At 48.0% G+C, this 12,306-nt stretch overlaps 1 long non-coding RNA gene across 8 annotated transcripts; it reads left to right on the top strand.

Moving 5' to 3' along the window:
- Positions 1-899: 899 nt before the first annotated feature.
- LOC123144439 (uncharacterized) lies at positions 900-11,950 on the top strand. Of its 8 annotated transcripts, none has more exons than XR_006471471.1 (8): positions 900-1,241; positions 1,469-1,508; positions 1,642-1,706; positions 1,884-3,110; positions 9,009-9,174; positions 9,966-10,652; positions 10,768-10,855; positions 11,568-11,950. It is a non-coding gene; the product is annotated as an uncharacterized lncRNA (long non-coding RNA). The 8 variants fall into 8 exon arrangements; XR_006471470.1 differs by having other exon boundaries at positions 9,966-10,022; positions 10,354-10,652; positions 10,768-11,950; XR_006471466.1 differs by having other exon boundaries at positions 1,469-1,521; positions 1,613-1,706; positions 10,768-11,950.
- The last annotated feature ends 356 nt before the right edge of the window (positions 11,951-12,306 follow it).

A 12,306-nucleotide genomic window follows, 5' to 3' on the forward strand; every position in this document is an offset into this window, starting at 1 on the left:
TTCTTTGAGGGAAAGCCATCATGGTGGTGTATATTAATTTGGAGTGATAGCTACATCATCTGCAAAAACCCCAAGTGAAAAACCTGAAGGGTTGCCTATGATGGGTACAAGTCTAACCTATCATGAGTTTTTTTATGGGATCATGAGATTGAATGTGAGGTTGGTGTAAATAATATGTGATGGACTGTAAGACTGATTGTGAGATTAGTATATATGGTATTAGGAACAAAAACAAAAGAGAATTACATGCAAATGATTAGTGTAGGGTTGTTTGGGAGAAGTGATCAACATACCTATCTTGGCTTGGGCTGCTGCTCATGTTGCATATTGTGGTGCGATCCACGTTGGAGGGGCGCATGTGCCTTCCGGCCCTATTTTTCTGAGTCAAAAAAAGACCTCAAAGAGGAGGAAGGACGTAGGGCTTGAAGTCTGGATTGCTGACCTGAGCGGAGGAGGATGTATGCCTAGAAGTCTGGATCTAAGAGGCGGAAGGATGTATGCCTGGATCATTGTGTGGTATTGCGCCAAGGCAAGCTGGGGTTCCTCAGCATTGAACATATAAACCCTCAAGAACTGCTAGGAAGGAAAAAGCCCTCCACGTCGCCCCCTAGATTGCGCTATGAACAGTGATATGCCACCACATGTAAACCCTTAAGAACTGCTAGGAAGGAGAAAGCCCTCCACGTCGCCCCTAAATCGCTATAAACAGTGATATGCCGCCGCCTGTAAATTCTGCACCCCGCCGAGGGCATTTTAGTCTTTTCATGTGCAGGGGTATAAATTACAGCCGCGTGGAGAAACCCTCGCCGCCGCCTCCCGTCCCACTCGCCTCCCCCTCCTCTCTCTCTCGCTAACCCCTGTCTCTCCCATCGCCCCTACCCACGCCGGCCCAGCGTCTCCCCCGCGCCCCCCCCCCCCCGCCTCCTCTCCTGCCGCTGCCGCCGCCGGAGAAGCTCGCCTCCCCGCGTCCTCTTCTCCAGCACAACCTCGCCGCCGCCTCCTTCCTTCTGTTCTCTCCTCGAAGAGCCAGCGCGTGGACTGGTCGTGCTGGCCGGGATCTGAACGTGGAAAAGGAGACCCCAGAGGAAGTCAACGTTCTGATGGGGGCTCGATTGATGCCGCCGACGGCGAGCGCCGGTGAGCGACGGGGCGGCCGGCAGCTCTCCTGACCTCCTTCTAGGTTGCCGGTCTGGAGTGGGAGGGACGAACGCCGGCGAGGCCAACCTCCCCTTTACACGCAGGTGCCCCCCCCCCCCCCCCCTCTCCCCTCCGTGCCCTCTCTCTCTCTCTCTCTCTCTCTCTCTCTCTCTCTCTCTTTCCTGACCCCCTCGTTCTTGTTACACATGGAGAGAACTGTTATGGCTGAAAGAGAACAATAGTCACCATACAAAGTTCTTTTGCCAAATGTTTTTGTGTATGCAACTAAGATTGATGCCCTGCTAATTCATTGTGTAATCTTATTCTGTAGATCTGGCATGGAAGAGAAGAAACCCAAGGTTAATTATGAGGTCAGGGTACCCTGTAAGGACAACATTTGTTCAGTTTTTCTTTCAGTTTCTTCATGTTTTGCTGATGATTGGTTGTTGTTTGATTTTTTCCCTTTTTCTTGTAGTTCACTGACATGACTGTAGATGCCTGCAGGAGGGCAGCAACGGAATAAATGTACTGAAAGTAGGTGGTTATCAGAGATGCTGAATTCATGCTCAGTGAGTGCCTTGCTTAGATCAGTTGTGCATATCCCTGAAATTTTAGGTTCATAGCAGTTGAATAGTCTTGATGTGAAGTGATATTTTAGTTGTGAATGTTCTTTTCTGATGCACATGAATGGCACATTCCGGTTCTGTTTTTAAAGCTATGGATTTAATGCTTTTGGATCTCTACAGGTGCTGATAACTTCGCTGCAGATCAGAGCTGAGCAGATACACAGAATGTTCTTGAGCTTAGACACACAGATCCTTGGGAAACATAGGTATGGCTATTCTCTTGCGTCCTGTTCAGTTTCATGTTTCTTGGATCGTCTTTTCCGCACGTTCAACTTCAAGCTCCAATCATGGGTTTTGTCAACTGGGAGTGTGTGCACTAAGCCAGGGGCGACCAGGAACTCTCACACTAACAGGGTTCTATCAAGATTCCCTGTTTTTGTCCATGAAATTGGTGTGATGAGTCAAACTCTTTTGTTCTGTACCATCCTTACTAGACATTCGTTTGCAACTGAACCTAGAAGAAATTTAATTCACTGGTCAATTTTGTATCTATGGCATTGAATTGGTTTTCTGAATTTTGTTAGCTCAGAGATTGTACACTAAGGCAGGGTGACCAAAAACTCACACCGACAGTGTTCCATCGAGATTTCTTGTTTCTGTCCATGAAATTTGTGAGATAGGTGAAATTCTTCTGTTTTGTACGCTCTTACTAGACATTTTTTTCTTACCGTACCCCCAAATGCAAATCTATACTGAAACAGTAATACAAGAAACTTAAGAATGAATCCATACATGATACTGTTCTGAAAATGAAAATTCCTAATATGGAGACGCTTGAGTTTGAACCTTAAACCCCATACCTGAATATAAAAATGGATATCGATATTTCTCATGAATCATTTTTATACTAACTGCACACAATAGCACTGATGGGAACAATGTTGCTGATTTACAAATTGTGCACGCAACACATGTGCTATTTTGTTTGCTTATTTTTGTCGGGTAGCATACTGCGTACATATTCTGCAGCCCACAAGACTATCAGCTACAGACAAGTTGGTTGGTATATTAGCACTGAAATCTCGGAGATGGAGATATGATGCATCTCAAAGGCCCATTGTTGTTCTGCTAAAATGTAAGTCCTCATTCCACAGATACATAGGCTGAACGACTCGAATGTGCATGTTGTCGTTTATCACACTTATGGTGTTGTAATTGGTTTCCCCATTTGCTACACCTGGAAGTATCCCTCCGGTCACAACGGTGAGACATATCCCATATATTTCCCTTTGTTACTTCTAATTCTTTGTTTCAGATGCTACGCTGCTCGTTCATGGATATACTCTGTTTGGACTGGGGAGTGCGCCGTTGCGCCGTCTTTATTTGTGAAAAAGGTCTTCTGTCAAGGTACTTTTGTTCTTCATCTCATTGCTTCCCAGCTTTGCTCTGCCAATTATTTGTTCCTTTTTGTTATGTATTTTGTGTTGCCCATTCAGTTTCGGTGACATGTAGTGGTTTGTTTTGGAGCTTCTTCCATAGTACCATATATGCCACATAAAGTAATTTGATGGGGTTATCTCTTTTCCTGCTTGTATTGTTCTTGTAAATTAGAATAAGGAAGGAGCTTTCTCAGAACTTTGGACTTTTGATCTGTACGTGTAGTTAATTTCAGGTTATCCACGGATTAAAAATTATAATGATACTAAGATTTTATTGGACATGCCTATATTTTGTCTTATCAAAGCTTGTATTCTTTTGTCATCTGTCACGGCCCGGCTGATTGCCGCGCAGGTTGTAGTCGTGGTTGGTAGGAGGACGAGGGCGAGGCCCTCGCTTGCCTATGGTTGGAGAAGGGGGTGAGGAGGGGCGCCGTGGCGCAGGAGCAAGGGAGGAGAGGTTGTAGGATATTCTGCTTGCGTTTATTGATCCAAGGGCTGTCTATATATAGCCTAATTACAAGACCAGACTAAGACTCCTATTACAATTGGGTGTTGGCAGGGTAACCTTCTTCGGGACTAAACCTTTCCAACTAATACCCAGACTCCTAATCTAAAAAGACTGTAATTAAACTAGGACATATCTTTAGGCAGGTGCAGGGCCGGCCCGTGCAGGTCCCTTACGCCTATAGGGCTGGCCCCACATGACATCTCCCCCTCCATTCTGAAACAGCTCGTCCTTGAGCTGGAAGCTTGGATAACGTTCGCGGAAGGTTGTAACATCCTCCCATGAAGCAGCAGACGCCGGCTGGCCCTCCCAGTGAATGAGCACCTGCTGGATACCGCGGGCAATACGAGCACGCAATGCTTGGACAGGGGTTGGATGTACTCGACCCTGAAACAGAGGTGGAAGCATCGGCGGAACTTCCGGCGGTGGGCCATGGTACTTCTTCAGGACCCCGACATGGAAAACATTGTGAATGCGGGCGCGTGGGGGCAGCTCCAAACGGTAAGCAACCGTATCGATTTTAGCGAGGACTTTGGAAGGCCCATAATATTTGGGAGCCAATTTCCCTTTGGCGCCTACTCCAAGGAATGCCGCCGGCCGGTGCTGAAGACGGAGCCAAACCCACTCTCCAACATCAAAAGAAAGGGCCTGATGCTTATCATCATAGTAATGCTTGTACTGTTGTGCTGCCTGAAGGAGACGCTCACGGTTGTCGTGTAAGAACTGATCGCGGTCGACGATCTGCCGTTCCACCGCCTGATTGCGAATCTCGCCCGGCGTATAGTCCCGGAATGAGGGGGGATCCCGTCCATAAACCACCCTGAAAGGCGTGTCCTTCAACGCTGAGTGGTACGAAGTGTTGTAGCAGTACTCTGCCCAAGGCAACCATTGGAGCCACTGCCGTGGGCGATCCCCAGTTATGCAACGGAGGTACATGGTGATGACGCGATTGACAGCCTCAGATTGCCCATCAGACTGCGGATGGAAGGCCGAACTCATGTGCAAGCGTGTCCCCGCGGCGGCAAACAGAGCCTTCGAAAAGCCCGAAGTGAAAACCACATCCCTGTCCGAAACGATGGATGTGGGAAACCCATGAAGTCGGACAATGTTGGAGAAGAAGGCTTTAGCAACAGACTCCGCAGTGTACGGATGCGCCAAGGGGATGAAATGCGCATACTTGGAGAAACGGTCCACAACGGTCAGTATCACACTTTTGCCGCCCACCTTCAGAAGTGCCTCAATGAAATCTATGGAGATGTCTTCCCAGACACGAGAGGGCACTGTCAAGGGCTGCAATAAGCCGGCTGGATGAAGCTGCTCCGTCTTGTTGCGTTGACAAACCTGACAAGCATGAATATACTGCTGAAGTGCAGCCCTTGCTTGCGGCAGATGGAAATCCCGGCGAAGACGATGAAGTGACTTCTGGATACCTTCATGGCCCGCATCATGGGCTGCAGCCAGGACCTCCCCGAGCAGCGGCGACGCAGGTGGTACATAAGCCCGCTGTTGGAAGGTAACAACACCATCAACAAGAGCCCAAGGCTGTCCTAACTCACCAGATTCTAGTTGTTCCCGAAAAGTGACAAGCGCCGGGTCCGTGTGTGCAGCCTGACGGAGAGCTTCAAACAGATCAAAAGAAGGCCCGGATATGGCGAGTGCCTGGCCGGCAGGAGCATCACGGCGAGAAAGAGCACCGGCGACGATATTTTGGCGACCTGGTTTATATTCCACCGTGAAGTCGAACCCCAACAGTTTGCCCACCCAATGATGTTGTGGAATGGCAGCGAGGCGTTGGTCCAGCAAAAACTTTAGGATGTAGTGGTCAGTTTTGACAACGAACGCACGTCCCCAAAGATAGGGCCGCCAGTGGCGCACGGCGTGCACCAGACCAATGAGCTCCCGCTCATAAGCGGCGAGAGAAGCATGACGCGGAGCGATGGTTTTGCTGAAATAGGCAATGGGGCCGCCACCTTGATGCAGGACTGCCCCGAAACCAGATCCAGATGCATCACACTCCACAATGAATGAAACAGCAAAATCCGGCAGCTGAAGCACAGGGGCTGTGGTAAGAGCTTTCTTGAGGGCTTCAAAGGCAATAGTCGCTGCAGGCATCCAAAGAAATCCGTCTTTCTTGAGGAGTGCCGTGAGGGGAGCTGCAATGGTGCCAAAATCCCGGATGAACTTGCGGTAGTATCCTGCCAGTCCTAAGAAACCACGCATAGCGCGGACGGTGCGCGGAACCGGCCAGTCTACCACGGCAAGAACCTTGTCGCTGTCCATGGCAACTCCTGCAGCGGAGATGACGTGTCCCAGATAAGCCATGGTTTCCTCCCCAAAGGAACACTTGGAGCGCTTGAGAAGCAGTTGATGTGTGCGCATAGCCTCCAAAACGAGCTTGACATGACGTAGGTGATCCGACCAGGACGAGCTGTAGATCAAGATATCATCGAAAAACACAAGCACAAACCGACGAAGGTAGGGACGGAGGACGTCGTTCATGAGTGCTTGGAACGTCGCTGGGGCATTTGTCAAACCAAAGGCCATCACTACAAACTCAAAGAGGCCCTCATGTGTGCGGAAGGCCGTCTTGTGGATATCCTCAGGGGCCATCCGAACCTGGTGGTAACCCGACCGAGATCCAGTTTGGTGAAAAAGCGGGCGCCCTTGAGTTCATCCAGAAGTTCATCGACAACAGGAATTGGAAACTTGTCCTTGATGGTGACAAGGTTGAGACCACGGTAGTCGATACAGAAACGCCAAGTCCCGTCGGCCTTTCTGACGAGTAGAGCGGGGGATGAAAATGCAGAAGAACTAGGACGGATCAGACCGCGAGCTAGCATCTCTGAACATTGGCGCTCTAGTTCATCTTTTTGAATCGTTGGGTAGCGGTAGGGACGGACAGCAACCGGCGGTGTCCCGGGAATAAGATGAATATGATGGTCATGTGCGCGCTGCGGCGGCAGGCCCTGTGGGTCGGCGAAAACATCGGTGAAAGTGGCCAGCAGGCTGTCCAGAAGTTCCTTGCCTTCGCACGCGTGTAGGTGGGCAGGACGTCCGAGGGAGCCGAGGCCCGACCACTCCACACGGTGATCCGAGTGCCAAAACGACATCCACTGCGTAGTGAAATCCCAGAGAATTGGCCCAAGAGTTTTGAGGAATCGTGTACCGAGGACGATGTCGAACCCGCCCAATGGAATGGCATGCAGATCAACAACGAAACGCTCCTTGTCAATGGTGATCGCAGCCTGCTGAAGGAGTCCCCGACAGGTCACCTTATCGCCATTAGCGACCGTGACTCCCAACGACGATTGGAGGAGAAAGGCAGCCCGACGATGGTGGCCAACTCTTCGTGGATGAAGTTATGAGTGCTGCCTGAATCAAGCAAGGCGACCAAGTCACGGTCCCCGATGCGAAGAGTGACCTGCATTGTGTCGCTGGTGGGAATTCCGGTAACAGCCAAGAGTGAGATTTGTGCTTCCTGGAAATCCTCAAACTGCTCCTCTTCGGCGTCGGCGGATTGAATATAGAACAACCGTTTGCAGCGATGGCCCCGCGCGAACTTCTCGTCACAATTGAAGCAGAGACCCTTAGCGCGCCGTTCATTCATCTCGGCGGGCGTGAGTCGTTTAAAGACGAGCGCGGGCGTGGAGTTGGAGGAGTCCGGCAAGGCCGGAGTAGGTGCAACCATGGGGCGGAGTGGACGGTTGGGCCGGCCCGGAGTGGTCGCGGTGCTGGTGACAATATTGAGGTGCTCAAAGGAGATTGCTAAGTCCATAGCTGCGTCCAAAGTCGCCGGTTTCAGCATCTCGACCTGAGTTTTCATAGGCTCGCCCAAGTTGTTGGTGAAGATATCCCGCTCATCGTCGTCAGCAATGGGGCGCACCCGAGAGAGATTCTCTAGAAAGCGCTTGGAGTATTCTGCCACGGTGCCAGAGCGGCGGGTGGAGATCAGCTCGCCAAAGGGGTTGGCGCGGGTCGGCGGTCCGAAGTGGTTGGCGATCAGTTTTTGAAACTCGGTCCAGGACGGCCGCTGGCCCAACTTAGTCTCGAGGTGGCCATACCATAATGCGGCGACATCGGTGAGGTGGTATGAGACGAGCCAAGTCTTATCCGACTCCGGCGTTCGCTGCCCGAGGAAGAAGAGATTGCAACGTGTCAGCCACGGCCGTGGATCGCTGGCCCCGTCAAAGAGGGGAAAATCAATCTTGTAGAGGTGCGGAGCCCTATCCCCTGGATCGGCCGGGGCCCCGGTGTGGGATGGCGCATCTGGGGGCCGCAGGAGCCCGGTACCACCCAATTGAGGCGTGCCCTTGCCTTCCAGCCGAAGGAGGGCCAGGTTCTGCGTGCGCTGCTGCTGTGACGTGTCCGCCAGCTGGTCCTGGAGGGTTTTGAGTGTCGCGGCGATGGACTGGAGGGTGGCGCGGTCCTCGGCGCGCTCTGTCCGAGCAGTGTGGTTCTCCTCCGAGAGGCTGTTCAAAGTGGCGACCCACAGCCTCATGATCCTCGTGCTGTTTGGTCGCGATAGAGGCGCCGGCGGCGGTGGCGGAGACATGGCCGCTGGGATCGACGAGGAGGCTGATACCAAGTTGTCACGGCCTGGCTGATTGCCGCGCAGGTTGTAGTCGTGGTTGGTGGGAGGACGAGGGCGAGGCCCTCGCTTGCCTATGGTTGGAGAAGGGGGTGAGGAGGGGCGCCGTGGCGCAGGAGCAAGGGAGGAGAGGTTGTAGGATATTCTGCTTGCGTTTATTGATCAAGGGCTGGCTATATATAGCCTAATGACTAAGACTCCTATTACAATTGGGTGTTGGCAGGGTAACCTTCTTCGGGACTAAACCTTTCCAACTAATACCCAGACTCCTAATCTAAAAAGACTGTAATTAAACTAGGACATATCTTTAGGCAGGTGCAGGGCCAGCCCGTGCAGGTCCCTTACGCCTATAGGGCTGGCCCCACATGACATCATCACTACATAAAGCTGCTTGGATCTGCATTGTTAGAACTTGCTCTGCTTTTCTCCTGTTGTTCAGATAGATATATGCTTATTCAAGTTTGGACTTTCTATCTAACATTTTTCCACTGAAGGCTATGAATTGTTGTACAGTAATTAATTTCAATCCCATGTGTATCATGGAACTCCTTGGTCAATATTTCTAATTTTCTGTTCTTTCCAATTTGTTATTGCAATTCACCACATAGTTTAATTTCTTAGACCTCGTGCATTTTCACAATTGATGTCTTTCTAGAACTTAGTACAAAACTTGAGTATTTTAGGTAATCGGAGTGAAATTGATATTTAGCATCTATTGAGAGCATTGTACTAAATCATGTTCACAAAACTTATTATTTTTCTAACTTCTACAGGCGGCCGTGTTCTCAGAGCTCCTTATTTGGATCTTTGTGGATGGGTGAGCCTATTTGCTTGCTGCCTTGCTGGTGTTGGAGACCTGTGGTTACTCTGTTTACTGAAACAAAGAAAAATATACGAGTATCATGTGCCAAGCATTTCCTACTTCACCTTTGCTAGCAGGTAGTTTCTACTAGCGTGAAATCTACACATAACAGAGATCCTAAGCATTGGAATTGTTTACTGTCCAGAAATCATTTTTGTGGTACTCATATTTGTATTGTTGAATTCTGTGTTTGTTTTTCCGCGAAGGTTGTATCACCTATAGCATAGCTTACAAGTTATTCACCTATAGCATAGCCTACAAGTTATTCATCTCATGTCGTAGATCATCTGCTTGTAAGAGGTCATGAGGTTTCAAAATTTATTGAGCCTTGAATATTTTATAAATGGCACCTGCAGAACGTCTAAACGAATTTGCAAGTGTGTACATTGGAGGTTGATTTTGGAATGGGTATATGTTTTGCCTTGCATGTTTCCCTTTTGATTAGTTACTTTCATTGCCTCCTTAACAATCGTTTCCGCTTTTCTTTACTTAAAACTGTTTCTCCACTCTAGGTGGAAGGATCTGTGGTAGGTGTACATAGTTTAGTCATCTGGCCTAGTAAGCTCAATCTACACCTCAACACTTTTTATGAATTTAGGATTTCTTTTATGTAATCTGCCCAAGTGAGCTCAGATGGCTGAGCAATGATAGATCCGGCTGGAAGGTGCCAAGCGTATGAGCTTATTGTGTGATAAAGTGTGGTTAAAACATTTACCTATTTTAATCCGTTACTTTAGTTTTTGCTTCTCAAGTTTTGTATTTGTTGCGCAAAAATAATGGTCTCATATACAATAGCCTACAGGTATTTGATTGCATATATCTATGTGTGTTTGACTTAAAAGCTCAGATAGTTCTTTTATTTCTGCAGGGGAAATTGCGATGCTTATTACGAATTGTTGCAAGAAAGTATTTCATCTGTTTTGGTGTAAGGATGCTGCTTTTTAGTATGATACCCATATCTTAGTGGCTTGGAGCAGCAAGCATAAAAAAATACTAGCATTCCTAAATGGGCATCCAATTTTAGAAAGCACACTTAAGAAACATGCACACGTGTCTTTAGATCCTATGGAGCATTCCTAATAATGACCATCTATTTAACTATCTTGGATCATTACCATTAAAAAATACAGCATGGCATTCATAATGTTCAGTTATTCATAAATGTGGCATTTAATTCTTCTCCTGGCATGATATTTAAGCATGTTGCATATACCAATCTGTTGATAATTCAATTATTGATTCTGATGTACAAACAGGCAAAACCATTGCCTGTTTGGATGATGCACATGAGTATGTTTTTGTTAGTTTTCGGTGATGTACGTCGTGAAGCGGGACGGGCAGACGGAGACGGTGCACTTCGACAAGATCACGGTGCGGCTCAAGAAGCTCAGCTATGGGCTCATCCAGGAGCACTGTGACCCCGTGCTCGTCGCGCAGAAGGTCTGCGTAGAATGTCTGCGTCAGGGTATACATGGGCGTCACCACCAGCCAGCTCGACGAGCTCGCCGCCGAGACCGTCGCCGAGCTCACCGCCTCCCAGCCTGACTATGCCTCCGTACGTTCCCTCTTTCGATCTGTCTCTCCCCTTCCGGTCCGTTCCGTCCCCCCCTCACGGCGCCCGTGTTCGTGTCTCCTGGCCTGACGTATGTGCGTGTGTGGTTCTTCTGCAGCTCGCGGCGAGGATTGCTGTGTCTAACCTGCCGCCAAGTGGAAATAGTCTGTGTGGCGCCCGTAAATAGAGAACATTTTGGTAGAAAGGTACAGGAAAGAATAGGGAAACTTCTGTCATTTTCTTTGGTCTTTGGAAAATAAATGGTGATATGGGCTGATACATTGCTAAATTACATGATACGGACTCACTTCTCTTTTTTGATTTTCGGTTTACTTCGTTGTGCTACAATGGCTCTCCTAGGAATGTTCTTCCATGATTTGATGTGCACAATCCAGAAAGTGCATGCATCCAGAAACCAAATAGGATTTTTTATGAGTTATCTTCTCATAAATCTTGTGCTCGTCCAATAAGAATAAGGTTTGGTCGTGTTGCTTTTGTCTGTCACCCGGTAGATTTCAGACTTCAAGCTAGCTGCAGTTATTTCAGGTTATATGTGCAAATCCTTGGTGTGACATAATTGGTAACTGACCATGAATACGTTGCAATCTGGTATGTCTAATTCTTGATTTATGTGGTACCATGGTCTAAAAATTGGTCCTAAAGATACATGATGTTTTTGTACAAAGTTGAGACCGTTATTTTGGAACGGAGGGAGTATCAGATTACTTTGTTCCTTTTTAATTTGGTTCTAAAGATATAATTTTAGAGTGATCGTTTTGCATCAGCCAAGCTTGCCGTTATTACAAATAATTGTTCTATTGTCCTCAATTCACTTTCTTGGTTTTTTAATGCTACGAGCATTATTGTTCCAGTTCTTTTTAGTTATTGATCATGCCATTTTTCTTTCTGCCTTTGTAGCTGAAAGATTAGTGAGACTGACTGAATTCTGAACATGTTTCATGTGAGAGAAATAGCATGTTGATTTCATCTTGAAATAATCATAGCTGAGGGACGAGGTTCGTAACTGAGGGTCATCTGCAGAGCTGGAGAAAGAAGTTGCGAGGCTTGGAACTCTCCTTGTGAAGGGCTCAGGACAACAGTGAGGATAATGCCTCTTTAGTTGTAATTGTGATACTCCTGATGTGCAAGTAAACACTCCTGTGATACTCCTTATGCTAAAATGTTGGTTGTTAGTATAGAGGTGGTGACATTATTTGGTTCTTTGGTATTGATTTCATGATTTGTGGTTAATACCTGATGTAATACAATCCACATTGCATTATATTTCCAGTTACATTTCCTACTTACTCACTACTAACATTCTTTCTAATTCGCTTTTTGCGTCATTGGCGCAACCGGGTCATCTAGTAGGTTCAAACCTAGAATGTGTTTCTACCTTGGTTGTATGTCATCTCTCGTGGCCACCTGGACCCTATCTTCCGGTCTCCGCGGTCAACCCAAGCATGCAAATCCTCTAGGGCGCATCTCATAAATCAAGGCTAAGTTGCATGCACGATGGACAAGAAAATAAATTGTGGCCTTTACCCAGCACGTAGACACCCCATGACGCAGTAACCTTGGAGAGCTATCTGTACGTGAATACTACTCCCTTCGTTCTTAAATATAAGTCTTTGTAGAGATTTCACTAAATTGACTA

This window comes from Triticum aestivum, chromosome 6D, assembly GCF_018294505.1.
Source record: "Triticum aestivum cultivar Chinese Spring chromosome 6D, IWGSC CS RefSeq v2.1, whole genome shotgun sequence".
Lineage (NCBI taxonomy): Eukaryota > Viridiplantae > Streptophyta > Magnoliopsida > Poales > Poaceae > Triticum > Triticum aestivum.